Source organism: Oncorhynchus mykiss, chromosome 10 (assembly GCF_013265735.2).
Source record: "Oncorhynchus mykiss isolate Arlee chromosome 10, USDA_OmykA_1.1, whole genome shotgun sequence".
NCBI classification, from domain to species: Eukaryota; Metazoa; Chordata; class Actinopteri; order Salmoniformes; family Salmonidae; genus Oncorhynchus; species Oncorhynchus mykiss.
The window spans coordinates 40,266,169-40,284,293 of NC_048574.1; the positions used below are offsets into that span (position 1 = coordinate 40,266,169).

Sequence of the window (18,125 nt, forward strand, 5' to 3'; positions counted from 1 at the left end):
TCCCCCTTCTGATTATACAGGGTCCGAATGGACAGAATGGAGAGAGGGGATCAGAGAGGAGAGAGAGAGAGGAGAAAGATAGCATAAGGGGTTTGAGGGGAATGAACCTTGGAATCTTTGAAGCTTTTCAGAGTCATGGAAACTGGATGTGGTTAATTTCACAAAGCATGGTTTGGAAAAGATTCCATTTTCCATGAGGTTGGAGTCAGCATCATTCAAAGCAGAAAGTAAAGGGGGATTTGTCACACAGGCTGCTTCTGAGGTCAAGGTACACTGATATCATCTCAATAACACACTGCGATTAGTCCTACTCTCCAGCACCGCACAGCTATCTTTCCACCCCTCCCTCTCTCTTTCTCCTTCTCTCTCTCCTCTTCACTCTCTTACTTCTTCTCTCTCTCCTCTTCACTCTCTTACTTCTTCTCTCTCTATCTCGCTTTCCCTATTTCCCCCCTCTCTCGCTCTGCTATTTTTCTCTCTCCTCTCTTTCTCTCTCTTCCTGGCCTGATTTGACAAACACTCAGGGATATATTATTGGGAAACAGGGACCAATTAAAATGAAGGTATATCAGGCTCTCCTTCAGCTATGCTAGATACATCATTGAGAAAATTGGGTTGAGCTATTAAAAGCTGAGTAAGTGGTCTGAATGGCATATTTCCGTGGATATATACAGTGCCTTCGGAAAATATTCAGACCCCTTGACTTTCAAAATGTTGTTACGTTACAGGCTTATTCTAAAATGGATTAAATAAAACATTTTCCTCAGCAATATACACACAATACTCAATAATGACAAAGCAAAACAGGTTTTAGAAGACTTTGCAAATATATATATATATTTAAATTTAACAGAAATACCTTATTTACATAAGTATTCAGACCCTTTGCTATGAGACTCAAAATGTTGTATTTATTTATATATTTTTCCAGGTAAGTTGACTGAGAACACGTTCTCATTTACAGTAACGACCTGGGGAATAGTTACAGGGGAGAGGAATGAGCCAATTGTAAACTGGGGATTATTAGGTGAACATAATGGTTTGAGGGCTAGATTGGGAATTTAGCCAAGACACCGGGGTCAACACCCCTAAGTGCCATGGGATCTTTAATGACCTCAGAGAGTCAGGACACCCGTTTAATGTCCCATCTGAAAGAAGGCACCCGACACAATGCCCTGGGGCATTGGGATATTTTTTAGAGCAGAGGAAAGAGTGCCTCCTACTTGCCCTCCAACACTACTTCCAGCAGCACCTGGTCTCCCATCCAGGGACTGAACAGGACCAACCCTGCTTAGCTTCAGAAGCAAGCCAGCAGTGGTATGCAGGGTGGTATGCTGCTGGCAATTGAGCTACGGTGCATCCTGTTTCCATTGATCATCATTGAGATGTTTCTACAACTTCACCTGTGGTAAATTCAATAGCTTGGACATGATTTGGAAAGGCACACACCTGTCTATGTAAGTTCCCACTGTTAGTTCATGTCAGAGCAAAAACCAAGCCATGAGGTCGAGGGAATTGTCCGTAGAGCTCCGAGATAGGATTGTGTCAAAGCACAGATCTGGGGAAGGGTACCAAAAAATATCTGCAGCATTGAAGGTCCACAAGAACACAGTGTCCTGCATCATTCTTAAATGGAAGAAGTTTGGAACCACAAAGACTCTTTCTAGAGCTGGCCGCCCGGCCAAACTGAGCAATCGGGGGAGAAGGGCCTTGGTCAGGGAGGGGACCAAGAACCCGATTGTCACTTTGACAGAGTTCTAGAGTTCCTCTGTGGAGATGGGAGAACCTTGCAGAAGGTCAACCATCTCTGCAGCACTCCACCAATCAGGCCTTTGTGGTAGAGTGGCCAGACGGAAGCCACTCCTCCGCTTGGAGTTTGCCAAAGGCACCTAAAGACTCTCAGACTTTGAAAAACAACATTCTCTGGTCTGATGAAACCAAGATTGAACTCTTTGGCCTGAATGCCAAGCGTCACGTCTGGAGGAAACCTGGCACCATCCCTACGGTGGTGTCAGCATCATGCTGAGTGGATGTTTTTCAGCGGCAGGGACTGGGAGACAAGTCAGGATCGAGGCAAAGATGAACGGAGCAAAGTACAGAGAGATCCTTGATGAAAACCTTCTCCAGAGCCCTCAGGACCTAAGACTGGGGCGAAGGTTCACCTTCCAACAGGACAACAACTTTGGGACATGTCTTTGAATGTCCTTGAGTGGCCCAGCCAGAGCCCAGACTTGAACCCGATCAAACATCTCTGGAGTGACCTGAAAATAGCTTTGCAGCAACGCTCCCCATCCAAACTTACAGAGCTTGACAGGATCTGTAGATGAGAAACTCCCCAAATACAAGTGTGCCAAGCTTGTAGTGTCATACCTAAGAAGACTTGATGCTGTCATCGCTGCCAAAGGTGCTACAGCAAAGTTCAGAGTAAAGGTTTTGAATACTTATGTAAATGTGATATTTCAGTTGTTTTTAAAAAATAAATTAGCAAGCATTTCTGAAAATGTGTTTTTGCCTTCTCATTGGGGGGTATTGCGTGTAGATTAATAAGGGAATTTAAAAATAGTAATAATAATTTAGAATAAGGCTGTAACGTAACTAAATGTGGAGAAAGTCAAGGGGTCGGAATACTTTCCGAAGGCACTGTATGTTCATGTATTGCTGTTATGTAGAATAATATACTGACCTCAGCATTTTTCTTCTTGTGGAGATTAATTAAGCATTCATAGAATATTAAAACAATGCTATATATATTTCCGGTCCTGCATTAAGTGATGTGCAGTTTATGAAGGCTTCATAAAGCCTTCCTAAAGCCTTCATAAACATAAATGTGTTACAAATCATCTATACATTTATTTCCTGCTTTATAGGATTTATAAATGTGACATAACTGTGTGACACAACTGTGTGACATAACCACCAATGTCAAATATGACATAAACCTGTGCTTTATAAAGGGTGGGATAAGCACAGCTTAATAAATTAAAGCTTTATAAATCATATTAAATTGAGGATTCATAAAGCTGTTATGCATTTTGGTAGAGCATTGCAACGCCAGGAAAGTGGGTTCGATTCCCAAGACCACCCGTACATAAAAATGTATTAATGCATGTAAGTCACTTTGGAATAAAGTGTCTGGTAAATTGTATATATCATATTACTTTAAAACATTTCTAGGATGGGCCAACCTCTATCCCTCTTGGGTACATAGTCAATATTGGACCTGACCTCAACCTTTCCTAAAATGCTGTGCTGCAGGATGACACACACTCTAAAGTGTGTCTGGTATTATTTTATTTTTTATTGTGTATGTGCCCTTTAATTCAGTGGGTATACCCTGCAATGTGGTTTGGTTAGTGGGGGTTTTGTAGTGCAATAAGCACACGTGATAATTATGTATTCCATATACAGTGAACCGCATTGTGGCCACCAATGGAAATGGTGGAGTAAAATGCCAGCAACACTCCGTATTATTCAGAGCCCCGCTAAATGACACCATATAGATTCTACTGAGTATTCCCTATAATACTTTTACTGCGGCACCTAGAATAGTTCTCTCTCAGCCAATATGTATTCCATATACAGTGATTTGCATTGGGGGCATTTATTTAACCTTGGAACATGTTTTAAAACACGAATGTAATGCAAATGTCACTTAAATAGGAACACATATGAATAATTGTTCATGTTTAGTCAATTATTTTTCATATATCATGAATAACTACAGGTTATTGACACATTTCTACTATTACATAGGGCACTTTTATTTAGAAACTTCCAGAAATGTTGTAACCCGGAGGTACTAGCAGGCTCAGCTAACTAAAAATTCCCCTCGATACAGCCACTTCTCATAGTCATATCATGACATTTGTAAATGAAAGAGGAACATAATCATTTGAATCGAATGGAGTTTCCCATCTCCCCATTTAGAGTTTCTGGCGCAGCACAGAAATGCCCTTATCCAGATGGTGTGACAAAGGTATTTCCTAACAGACCTGAAAACGTTCTTTGCTGCTTTTAAGGTTGGAACCAACATGCAGTACCTCCTTCAGCAGGCAGAGAGGCAATAATGATTTGTTTGCCAGCTCAGGGACAAGCTACACCATTCACAGCCCTGTGTAATGTTCAATTGCTGGACCTTTTGAAGCTTGCATTGCATTGTTGGACCTTTCGAAACTTAATGTATTGTTTTGTTTAAAAAATGTACAGATAAAAGGAAATATATGGTTTAAAACGTCTTGATACTCCCCATCCGAAAATATTCCTATTCATGAAAATCACAAGTGAAATATATTGAGACACAGCTTAGCCTTTTGTTAATCACCCTGTCATCTCAGATTTTCAAAATATGCTTTACAGCCAAAACAAGACAAGCATTTGTGTAAGTTTATCGATAGCCTAGCATAGCATTATATCCAGCTAGCAGCAGGTAACTTGGTCACGGAAATCAGAAAAGCAATCAACTTAAATCGTTTACCTTTGATGAGCTTCGGATGTTTTCATTCACGAGACTCTCAGTTAGATAGCCAATGTTCCTTTTTTTCAAAAATATTATTTTTGTAGGCGAAATAGCTCCGTTTGTTCTTCACGTTTGGCTGAGAAATCGACCGGAAATTGCGGTCACGAAAACGTCTAAAGATATTCCAAATTAGCTCCATAATATCGACAGAAACATGGCAAACGTTGTTTATAATCAATCCTCAAGGTGTTTTTCAAATATCTATTCGATAATATATCCACCGGGACAATTGGTTTTTCAGTAGGACCGATTGGAACAATGGCTACCTTTGTATTTTACGCGAGAATAACTCTGAGAGCCATCAGGTGACCACTTACACAATGTAGCCGCTTACGGGTATTCTTCAACATAAATGCGTAAAACTACGTCACAATGCTGTAGACACCTTGGGGAATACGTAGAAAAAGTTATCTGGTTGATAGCCCATTCACTGCTCAATAGGGACGCATTGGAACGCATTACCTTCAAAACATGAGGCACTTCCGGATTGGATTTTTCTCAGGCTTTCGCCTGCAATATCAGTTCTGTTATACTCACAGACAATATTTTTACAGTTTTGGAAACTTTAGAGTGTTTTCTATCCTAAGATGTCAATTATATGCATATTCTAGCATCTTGTCCTGACAAAATGTCCCGTTTACTTTGGGTATGTTATTTTTCCAAAAATGAAAATACTGCCCCCTAGTCACAACAGGTTTTAAACATGTCTTTAATGTTTATTTGTTTGAACTATTAGTGATAAGTGTTACTACATTTGTGTTTACATCATTAATTCTTTATGCATGTGTTATGAATGACCAAAGGTGTCTGACTTTAAATTAAGCACAGCGTCATGCGATATAGTCTTTATGGACGTGTTATGAATGACCTAAAGTGTCTCACTTCAAACAAAGTATTACAGGACACTACATAACGTGTCAATAAATAGGTTAATAACGTTCTGCTGGTTGATGAGGGTTCTCTCATGATCCAAAGGTTACTGTAGATTGTGAGAGGTATTTAAATGGTTTGATGGACCTGCAAATCTTGTGTACATCAAAACCAAGATGATTTGGAGTAGTCCAACCTGAGACGACCGCACAACATTTTGTGGCTAATCTATTGAATGTGTCAAAGACCTGACTGCGCCCAGCACCGCACAGTATTGCTCGTTGTGGTTGTGTGCGTGTTTGTGTACTGGGGAATATGTAACTTGGTTCCAGAAGAAAGACACTTTCAATTTCTTTAGGTTGGGGGCTTTCGTCAAGGTAAGTGTTTCTTTGTGTAACATCGTCCCCAGGCTATTGCGAACACAGCACATATAAGCCTGCGATATAAACCATTCAAAGTTGGCCTTAGTGGGTGCGACCAGTGGCGGTTCTAGCTTGTATGGCTCCCTGGGTGAATCCCACCCCTTCAGCCCCCCACCCCCAAAAAAGCACCATACTACACTAACTGTAATTTTATTCAGACTTTTGGAACAACACAAATAAATAATCATAACATTTAAAACTATATACAGTGGGGCAAAAAAGTATTTAGTCAGCCACCAATTGTGCAAGTTCTCCCACTTAAAAAGATGAGAGAGGCCTGTAATTTTCATCATAGGTACACTTCAACTATGACAGACAAAATGAGAAAAAAAATCCAGAACATCACAATGTAGGATTTTTTATGAATTTATTTGCAAATTATGGTGGAAAATAAGTATTTAGTCACCTACAAACAAGCAAGATTTCTGGCTCTCACAGACCTGTAACTTCTTCTTTAAGAGGCTCCTCTGTCCTCCACTCGTTACCTGTATTAATGGCACCTGTCCACAACCTCAAACAGTCATACTCCAAACTCCACTATGGCCAAGACCAAAGAGCTGTCAAAGGACACCAGAAACAAAATTGTAGACCTGCACCAGGCTGGGAAGACTGAATCTGCAATAGGTAAGCAGCTTGTTTTGAAGAAATCAACTGTGGGAGCAATTATTAGGAAATGGAAGACATACAAGACCACTGATAATCTACTCGATCTGGGGCTCCACGCAAGTTCTCACCCCGTGGGGTCAAAATGATCACAAGAACGGTGAGCAAAAATCCCAGAACCACACGGGGGGACCTAGTGAATGACCTGCAGGGAGCTGGGACCAAAGTAACAAAGCCTACCATCAGTAACACACTACGCCGCCAGGGACTCAAATCCTGCAGTGCCAGACGTGTCCCCCTGCTTAAGCAAGTACATGTCCAGGCCCATCTGAAGTTTGCTAGAGAGCATTTGGATGATCCAGAAGAAGATTGGGAGAATGTCATATGGTCAGATGAAACCAAAATATAACTTTTTGGTAAAATCTCAACTCGTTGTGTTTGGATGACAAAGAATGCTGAGTTGCATCCAAAGAACACCATACCTACTGTGAAGCATGGGGGTGGAAACATCATGCTTTGGGGCTGTTTTTCTGTAAAGGGACCGGGACGACTGATGTAAAAGGAAAGAATGAATGGGGCCATGTATCGTGAGGTTTTGAGTAAAAACCTCCTTCCATCAGCAAGGGCATTGAAGATGAAACGTGGCTGGGTCTTTCAGCATGACAATGATCCCAAACACACCGCCCATGCAACGAAGGAGTGGCTTTGTAAGAAGCATTTCAAGGTCCTGGAGTGGCCTAGCCAGTCTCCAGATCTCAACCCCATAGAAAATCTTTGGAGGGAGTTGAAAGTCCGTGTTGCCCAGCAACAGCCCCAAAACTTCATTGCTCTAGAGGAGATCTGCATGGAGGAATGGGCCAAAATACCAGCAACAGTGTGTGAAAACCTTGTGAAGACTTACAGAAAATGTTTGACCTCTGTCATTACCAACAAAGGGTATATAACAAAGTATTGAGAAACTTTTGTTATTGACCAAATACTTATTTTCCACCATAATTTGCAAATACATTTATTAAAAATCCTACAATGTGATTTTCTGGATTTATTTTTCTCATTTTGTCTGTCATAGTTGAAGTGTACCTATGATGAAAATTACAGGCCTCTCTCATCTTTTTAAGTGGGAGAACTTGCACAATTGGTGGCTGACTAAATACTTTTTTGCCCCACTGTAAATATAAAAATATTTACAAATTTGAAACAAATTATATATAAAAATGTCATATTTATGGCTAAACCCTGCCCGTTTCCACAATTTCTCTTTAAAATGTATTTTAAACCAACCTTAACTACTGAACATTAAGATTGATGTGTTGGTCCAACAGACCATTTGGGCAGAAGTGTCTGGGAAGGAGATTAGGTGTAATGGGACTGACATTGCTTCACTTTAGAGCGTGTGCCATCCTTCAGCACAACAGGTCACCCTTTATAAAGCGCGTCTATCATATTCAACATAGTGGGTTATGTCACATGTGACATTGGTGATTATATCACACAGTTATGCCACATTTATAAATCATGAAATACGGTTGTAGATGCATTGTATCACATTTATGTTGTGCTTATGAAGGCATTATGAAGGATTTATAAAGCCTTTATAAGCTGAACGTTATATAAAGCGGGACTATATTTTGTAAGACTGAACTGTCAAGTCCACTCTCTTGATTTTGTTTGTAAAATGTGATGGTTGCCACCAATCGGTTGATTTATTGGATGTGATGCGGCATGGAGAAGTGTTCACAGCTCAGACTGAGTCAAGGGTTAACGATTGCTGTTTGACGGTGCCTCTGGGGCCCTGTTCCTCTGACTCTGATCAATAGTCATGTTAATAAACATTGCCAATAGCTGACACGTTGCTTCTTTCCCATGCAGAGAGAATTTCTCTATTGATTCCAGCACTTTCATTTTAATTCCACTGTTTCTGACAAAGGAAGCTAAATGCATCTGGCATTGACCCTGACAAACCATGGCAAGATGAAGAGGGAAATGTCAGTGTGTTTGTCAGTGATGTACGCCTCCCCATTCAGCTAACAAATTAATAGTGGAGACAGGCAATACATTTCGCCAAGACTCCAGCTGGAGGAACTTTTAAGCCTTTTCTCTAACAAACAGTCCAGGAACTCCTGCGTTTGCAAATACACACCATCGATACCTCTTTCGTAAAACAAGATCACATGCAGAGTCCCATAAGGAGCCACAGTAACAGCCTACCGACTACGTTTGACAGCACTGACCACTTCTGAGGGAGACCTTGTACTATTGAATAATGTATGGACACGTTTCACCACGATGGGGAAAAGGGTTTCAGTCAGTTAGTTGTTCTCCCTCCAGTCCTGGTCCAGTTGTACCTCCACCCACCCACCCCCTCCCCACAGCAGAGCAGGCCACATTGACTGGGGACTGAGGAACGAAGCCAGCTCCTGTAATGTAGGCTCTGAGAGCAATGGTGACTTTAATGAACTTGAGATGAGATGAGGAGAACCTTTCATCCTGTGCCTTGGGCCTGGGGGAATGGTGGCAGGACCAGGGCCGGCCCTAGCTTTTTGACTATTTTTCGAGATTTGGTGGGTAAAACATTTTAGAACTATTAAAGTTAATTTCCTGCAATTCTACACATTTTGCCATGTGGGCTGAGGGCCCCCTAGCGGCTGGGGGCCCTAAGTGCCTGTTTGTGTCGCTTATTGCCCAGGGCCGGCCCTGGGTAGGACAGAAAGGAGGGTTGTTTGGTCCTGATGAGCTTTTTAGGGTGTCAGGCCTGGGCTGAGATGAGTTTTCATCGGTCCGTCCCCTCCCCAGAGGAATGCTTTCAGGTGACACTAATTGCTCCTCCAACCTAGCTAGCTGTCATAAAAAAAGAGAAAACTGTCTGTGAGAATACTCTGCCCTCCATCTCTGTCAGCTCTGCAGGAACATCATGAGGCGTGATGAAGAGGGATGAGGAGAAGCAAATGCAGGGAAATAAGCAGAGAAATCACAAATGCATGTATTAAAGTCATGCAAATGTTTGGTCCTGAGCGGCATCTCGGGAAGCAGAAGTCCATTACCCATAGCGGAAATCAACTATATTTTTTTTAAATATGTAGATGGTCTTTAACCTCTGTCCCGGCTGAAAAAGACTGCCACAGTGAGACAACATAGACTTTAATTTAACTAGGCAAGTCAGTTATTGAGAACAAATTCTTACAATGACCGCCTACCCCGGCCAAACCCGGACGACACTGGGCCAAACCCGGACGACGCTGGGCCAATTGTGCGCCGCCCTATGGGACTCCCAATCAAGGCCAGATGTGATACAGCCTGGATACGATCCAGGGACTGTAGTGACACCTGTGCCTTAGACCACTGCACCACTCGGGAGCCCCTTAAGAGTGTACCTAATGTTGGGGATGTCATTCTAAGTGTAAATTCAGTTAATTTATTAACGTGTGCCCTGTCAACCACTCCCAATCCTGGGTTTCATTTGTTTGTTTATAACTTTTACATGCTTTGCAGAAGAACGATTTCACTAATAATCCTGTTTACATGGACACATCTGAAATCAGTCTACTGATGGGACTTCTGATAAAATGTTTGCCGAAAATCTGCAATCAAACTAAACATTCTACCACAGCAAAGACTATTTGAGTTCGGACATATGACGTTTGAATGTGAATACTATTTATAAAATGTATACTTTCAGTTTTTACGAACTCACTTCACTTGCGCATAAGACGCAAGCTTGCGCTACCCGGTCCTGGCACAGATCAAATACACCACTGGAATTAAGCTCTTTACATGTCCTAATAATTTGAAATGTTGCTCAGAAAACCAGATGTTTGTGACCTTATACAGATTAAGATAAGCAGAGTAAGGTGTTTACATGAATCAAATCAAATTAATTGATATAGCCCTTCTTACATCAGCTGATATATCAAAGTGCTGTACAGAAACCCAGCCTAAAACCCCATACAGCAAGCAATGCAGGTGTAGAAGCACGGTGGCTAGGAAAAACTCCCTAGAAAGGCCAAAACCTAGGTAGCAGGCGCACCGGTAGTAGGTACCAGGCGCACCGGTTTGAGTGTGACAAGAACTGCAACGCTGCTGGGGTTTTCACACTCAACAGTTTCCCATGTGTATCAAGAATGGTCCACCTCCCAAAGGATATCCAGCCAACTTGACAGAATTGTGGGAAGCATTGAAGTCAACCTGGGCCAGCATTCCTGTGGAATGCTTTCGACACCTTGTAGAGTTCTTACCCCGATGAATTGAGGCTGTTCTGAGGGCAAAAGGGGTGCAAACTCAATATTAGGAAGGTGTTCTTAATGTTTTGTACATTCAATGTAGTTTCCATTTCATGCTTATTTATGCCTCTCTTTGTGGAAATGTCTGGAGGTGCTCACAAATAATAATAATAGTGAATGAGTGAGTGAGTGAGTGAGTGAGTGAGTGAGTGAGTGAGTGAGTGAGTGAGAGAGAATGGGTGAGTGAGTGGGAATGGGTGAGTGAGTGAGTGAGTGAGTGAGTGAGTGAGTGAGTGAGTGAGTGAGAGAGAGAGAGAATGGGTGAGTGAGTGGGAATGGGTGAGTGAGTGAGTGAGTGAGTGAGTGAGTGAGTGAGTGAGTGAGTGAGAATGGGTGAGTGAGAATGGGTGAGTGGGTAAGTGGGTGAGTGGGTAAGTGGGTGAGTGATTGAGAATGGGTAAGTGGGTGAGTGAATGAGTCAGTGGGTGAGTGAGTGGGTAAGTGGGTGAGTGAGTGAGAATGGGTAAGTGGGTAAGTGGGTGAGTGAGTGAGAATGAGTGGGTAAGTGGGTGAGTGAGTGAGAATGGGTGAGTGAGTGAGAATGAGTAAGTGGGTGGGTGAGTGAGTGGGTGAGTGGGTACATGAGTGAGTGAGTGAGTGAGTGAGTGAGTGAGTGAGTGAGTGAGTAAGTGGGTGAGTGAGAGAGTGACACCTTGCAATTTGGACAATGTTGGATGAGCAGACCACCCAGACTGTCAGAATGCATTCAATTATGCCTGTACAGCATTCTCCTCTCCAGTCATGTTCAGGAAGAAACACAGTATCTGCAGGTGGTAAGCAGTTTCAGCATTTTGATGACAACCCTGCTGTTGGTGAATATAACAACGTTTATTTATGTAGCTTAAGACCTACATTAATCAGGCCTCACCCATTTAGTTTGCACAGGGACCTATCCTGCACCAGCCAATGGCTCCTCAGAGACATTTTGTATTTTCATAGCAGCATACCATCAAATATTTTCCACAGTGAAATTAGCAGGCAGAGAGCCTCCAGTGAATGTTATCTTAGCCATAATGCATTCGCTAGGTTGTAAAATGATTGATACACCATGAGTGATAGTGCCATAGCTTTTACACCCTGATGTTTATGCAGTCACATTTTGGGCTGATGTATCTACAGATATGTGGCAAATGGTGTACTGCTATCTTTAAGCCTTTCCTATCAAAAGCATTGTACTGCATTTCTAACAGAAGATGCTCACCATTTATATGTGGACTGATAAGAGCTAGATGTAAACTCGTCTTTGTATTTGATATACGAAGTCTGTTATCTTCATCAAGAAAACATTTATCTGCTGTATTGAAGCAGAGGTCAGATAGCCGAACTGACCCTTGGCGCAGATCAGTGGGTTGTCCTGGTCGTAGTTAAAACAGCATGCCAACTCCCTGTGTATCACTATGTGTAGTGATAAGAAACTCTCTCCATTCTGTCACACTTTGGACCTTCTTTGGGGTGGTCCTGGTCCTTATAATATTTAGAACTGTGGTTAACACAGACCATGAACACAAAAATATGTGCTTTACTAATGCAAATATACTTATCCTCAGATCAACCCATATACAATTCCAATACGAGCATGTATGCTATACGTGAAAACTGTCAAGTCAGATTTGCGTACTCTAATATAACATACTGTACATACTTTACGTCCATTATGTATTAACATGAACTTTAGGTCACAACTGGTTGTCTGCATTCACATTGTATTTGCTGTTTCTGTACTCTATGATTTGTCCAAGGTCTATTGTAGGCACTTTATCCTTGCAAAATTGTCTGTTCGTTAAAATATTTTGATTGAGGAGGCAATGGCTGGGGGAGAGAGATGACCCTTCACAAAGCCATGTTCACCCATAATTGTGATGTGAGCTTTGGAAGAATTTTAACGGAATACTGAAAATAAATTGAACTGAAATGGCACCTACCCAGAGGACAGGACATTGAATTATGTGCTCAGCATTTTAATGCTTTAAATTGCCTTCTTTATTTCTTTATTTTTCACCTGCATATTTGTTTTGGAACATAATACACACTTGTGTTTAATGAAAAGAATGGACTGCACATGTTACCATGAAGGCTTGTTTGGTTTGGAGAATAGCTAGTCATGCTTGCAGGTTCCTCACTCATTTAAATATTGTGCTGTGCTTTTAGGTTTACAGGCTACTGTTCGTTTAGCGCCCAGTGGATCAGTGTCTGTTGATAGAATCAGTTTGTGTTGTCTGTCATGGAAGCATGGAGATTGTTTTATGATTCACTTGTGAAACATATTGGTGGGTATGTAGATTGAAATGATTGTGTAATGTATTTTTGGCTCTGAAAGAGGCTGGGCAATCATTGAGGGGAAATCTCCCTACTGCACCTGGCCTTATTGAAATGGCTATTCTATGGTCTGTCTTGTCTGTCTGTCTGTCTGTCTGTCTGTCTGTCTGTCTGTCTGTCTGTCTGTCTGTCTGTCACACACTCACACACACACATCTGGAAACCATCCAAGCCAATTTCCACACCACCACCCAATCATTACTTATTTTCATTTAAGTCTATTTGACTCCAGTTATAGTTATTTCCTCTCAATTATAAGCCAGATGCTCATTTTCAGCATTTCTGAAGAAGTATTTTGACATTGTATTTTCCGGCCTAGCGCCTGTAAGCCCATCACAGATGCATATACCGTGGGCTGCCATCACTAAGTACACACAACCCCCAAAAAATAACAACTTCAAGTCTCAACAGGACCCAAAAATGGAACAATAACTCTTGGTTCAAAACTACAGAAACCCAGAAGCTTGCCACTGTTTTTGTTTACTTGGACCCAGCTACCCTGGGCTATTGTCCCAATGGGATCCATTTTGTTGAAAGCTTAAGGGGTATAAGCTAGGTCTCATTATGATCCTGTAGTAGCAGTACACTGTACTGTGTGTGTATAATCTGAGTTCTGCTCCCTGTGGTCCCCTGGCTGCAGTGCTGCTAGAGATAACAGGGCCTGATGTCTCCAGACATGGACAATGCTTCATAATTGAGCCAGGACAGCTTTTCCTGGCTGTAGTGACAGGTCTCAGGGTGGATGACGGATGACAGGACCCCAAGGACCCATACTATTTTCCAGTACAAATTCCTGCTGCCTGCTCGCCTGTCCCTCGGGTGGCTGTCGTATACATGTACACGGTGTGATGGCACAGGTCAGAAGACTATGCTCTAGTTTATCCCCTGTTTCCATGTGAACAGCCTTAGACCCATCACTTCTAAACACTCAAACATCCCAGATTCTATTACAATGTACAATATGTTACTGTAAACGTTCACTATGTTGTACCGTGGGGTTTCGGAATTATTGACACCCTTGTTAAAGATGTGGATTAATGACTGTATGAAATAAAGAATTTCTATTGGGCACAAAATCATCTGAAACACAACCAAAACGAACTGTAAATGCATCCAGCAGTTTGAACAGTGACAAGCTTGACGTAGTCAATGTGTGTTAGGAATACGGGACCTAATACAACACTTTTGACTACTTTAGTCATGAGAATCTTTAGTGGTCTCAATAATGTTGACCCCTACCTTTAAAACAATCTATATATATTACTTGTTAAACAACATCTCTTTCCCTGAACAACTCTATTAGTATAAAATAATATAATTTCCCCCAAAATGTTTTGGCATAAGATATAGCTCAGTATTTGAATTATGTCTTTTATACAGTCATTATTGCTAATCTTTATCACGGGTGTCAATAACTTCAGACACCACTGTATGTGCACATGCTCACATAACCTACCCCTCAGAGCATGAATATTGTTATCACGTATTGCACACAACTCTTACACTGCCATAGCACTGTTTTCCCCCCTGTCTGAAGACCTGGCTCTGAATAAAAGGACGCCGGGCCACCGAGAAAAATAGAGTGCTTTAAACTTCAATGTAATTTCTTTGTTCCCCTCCCTTTGTCTCTCAAGGTTCCTGCATATCTCAGTGGTTCCACATCCTTGTGGAGATAAAGTGAAATGTCAGCCACAGCAAGAACATTCTCAAATCACAATGAATGAGGAAGAGGAAGAGACACTCGTTCCAGTCTTCAGTCCTTCAAGGATGTAGTCATTAGGATGAGCAGAGCTGGATTTCCTGGGCAGATCTGCTGGCACACATATTGAGTTCCCTTTGGGAGGAATTGCTGCCCTGTGTTGTGTAACACTTCTCCTCCATGGGTAATCCAGCTCTGTGCTCCTTTGACCTTTCATATGGGATTGAGAAGCCATGTCAACCCTCAAGTGCCCTGCAACTAGACTGAGGATTATCAATACGATACGGAATTACATTTTTTTTAAGCCAACCATTTCCATGTGTGTCCTGCCTCGGATAACAAACAGCTTACTTTTACCTGCAGATAAAAGGGATTAAAATTTGACTTTTCCTCATATTATTTCAGGTTCTTATGGAGTGGCTTAGTTGATAGTGGGCAGGATGCCAACTAAATCGTATAATGTTTTTTATACACTCACAGGCCTCAACAGTGTAATCATTTCCTTTTTTTGAAAGTATTGTATTCATGAATTGTGAAATAAGACACTGGACATTGCACGACTGTAACATGAATAAATGTGTCTGTATCTGTACAGACCACTAGAGTTTGCTTGATCACCTCTAAGAATGTTCCAGTTTTATTCCTCCATGACACCCAGCATCATGCCTTAGCTGTCATTGGAGAGGCCGCGAAGGTTCCAACAGGGGAGCAATCCTGTCTTCTTACCGGGTCCTATTGCAGAATCATTTTAGAATGAAGGCATTGACTTTGAGTGGTGGTCTGATGTTTGTGGAGCTAACGCTGACTGAAATATGTATGAATGTTGCATGGCAGAGGCATGGTTGAATGTCAACCATCTCTCGTCGATCTAACAAATATGCATAATAATAGGAGAGATGGAAATGAGAGAGAGAGAGAGAGAGAGAGAGAGAGAGAGAGAGAGAGTTATGAAGGAAGTGAATAAGTTCAAGGCTTAAATACTTTGTATTCTTCCTCGCTTCCCAGATAGATAGTTGGTATTTAGACTTACCATATGCAGGTGCGTAACGAGCTTTGCAGGTGTGACTCCCTGGCGTGAATAATTTGAATTCAACCACGGAAAACCATCCCACTTGTTGGCCAACACATTTTCTCGTGGAGATTTCATTCACTATGGTTTTTTGTACATTTAGCGGAAAACATCCCTTTAAACATGGTGTACGTTTTAGTTTGATCTATGTCGACAGACTCACTGAATATACAGATAGAATGGGTTCATAATAGGGATCAATTAAATACACTCATACTCGTCTGTAACGATCTTCGTCTTCATCGGATGAGGAGTAGGAAGGATCGGACCAAAACGCAGCGTGGTAAGTGTTTCATGATTATTTATTATACCAGAACATGAAAATACAAAATAACAAAGTGAATATAAGAAATTAAAATTGAAACAGTCCTGAAAGGTGAAAACACAAAACAGGAAACAACTACCCACAAACACCAGGTGGGAAAGGGCTACCTAAGTATGGTTCTCACGGTAGACAGCCTTCTCTGATTGTGAACCATACCAGGCCAAACACGTAGAAAAGAAAACATAGAAAAACAACATAGAATGCCCACCCCAACTCACGCCTCGACCAAACCAAAATAGAGACAATAAAAAGGAACTAAGGTCAGGGTGTGACATCGTCTACTTTTCAGCACCAATTGGTAGATCAAAAAGGATGCTGTCACATGCAATAGGCAAATATAGGGTCAACCAGTAGTCCTATAAATCTACCCTAATAATCCTCACTAATTATGTAACTGTGATGACAACGGTGCAGTCATCGTGAAGGTTTAACCTGCTACATATGGTCTGCGTTCCATAATGTTTCAAATAGGCTACATGTTCCAAATTATTACACAACTTGTAATATGCTAGCATAATATGATCCAGTTTTTGTAGAGATCCTCAGGATCAACCACACAAACTTGACAGTGGAAAGTGTAAGGAAACTACTAAAGTGACAGTTATAAATGTATGTTGGTATAACAGACAGTGGCTACCGATAGTGGCTAATATTTAACACGATACACATTGTAAATAATACAGTAAAAAGTCATATTATATAATTAAAATATTCTAGAAATCAGAAATCAACTCGGTAGGTTTGGCCCTATATTGTCATTTGCAACTTTATCTGTTGCATCATCACACGTAAAGGCGATGTAATTAAGTCTCCACCACACCTTAATTTCTTTGATTTCCATCCAAAATTAATAGAGAGAAAGGTGCATAAAAAGGGAATTAAGTTCCATTTACACACGCTTAACTTGGGCCAGATTTGGCCCCATGAGATCACATGCCAGTCTTGGGGGTAAATGCATAGAATAGTGATGGCTTGATCAAGTCTGGTGTTATTTTCAATCTTCACATTATTCACGAGAGGCGTGATTGTCAACACAATGTTAAATTAATTTGGATATGTAAAGATTCAAAAAATACTAAATGGCTTCAATTTACACCTGTTTTCTGTACAGTATTTGATTGTGGGAATCAATTAGATGAGTGTTACGTCCGTCGTTAGTAGTAGAATGACCGGACCAAGGTGCAGCGAGGAAGGCGTACATTTTATTTATTAAATGTTTCACCAAAAAAACAATAAACAACACAACGAACGTAAAGCTTCGGAGTGCAACACATGCAACAAACAAAGACAAGATCCCACAACCTAAATGTGGAAAAAAGGGCTGCCTAAGTATGATCCCCAATCAGAGACAACGATAGACAGCTCTGATTGGGAACCACACTCGGCCAAAAACAAAGAAACAGAAAACATAGAATGCCCACCCAAATCACACCCTGACCTAACCAAATAGAGAAATAAAACCTCTCTAAGATCAGGGCGTGACAATGAGGCTTACAATTATTATAATTTTTTAAGTAGTTTGATGACCTGGGAAAGCTTTATTTTTGTGTAGCATTCTGGGTAAGAACAAAAGGAGGTTGACCTCAGTCTTGGCTGATGTCTGATGGAGACAGAGTAACAGACAGTCGCATTTCAGCTCTGTCTGTGAGAGCGGTAGTAAACCCCCTCACACCCATCGTTGGCATCCCCTCAACCGAGTGACAGGTTGTCAGTGAGACCAAATTCATTCTGGTGCCAGTGACTCGCCTGGTGATCCTCCGCATCGCACTCTGAGCTCCCTCAGTCTGCCTCAGTGACACTCTCATTCCCCCTGGGAGAGCAGCCTATCTGAAGGCCACAGCACGCTCCCACTCCCACACCACACTCCAAGCCTGAAGTCTGGAACAGGCGACAGGCTACAAGATATCACTGGGACAGTAGATGCACTGTAGTCTGGTGCATTTGTTCAAGATGATTATCAGATCCCTGGTAGTCTTTCATTTCTGATTCACACTGCTACACTCTAGATAATACATAGAGTTCTGAGGA

At 41.5% G+C, this 18,125-nt stretch overlaps 1 protein-coding gene across 6 annotated transcripts in view; it reads left to right on the plus strand.

The window, feature by feature from the left end:
* Positions 1-18,125, plus strand: part of LOC110533874 (seizure protein 6 homolog) — a 208,399-nt gene that overhangs the window by 114,138 nt on the left and 76,136 nt on the right. The gene's annotated exons all lie outside the window — the stretch shown is intronic.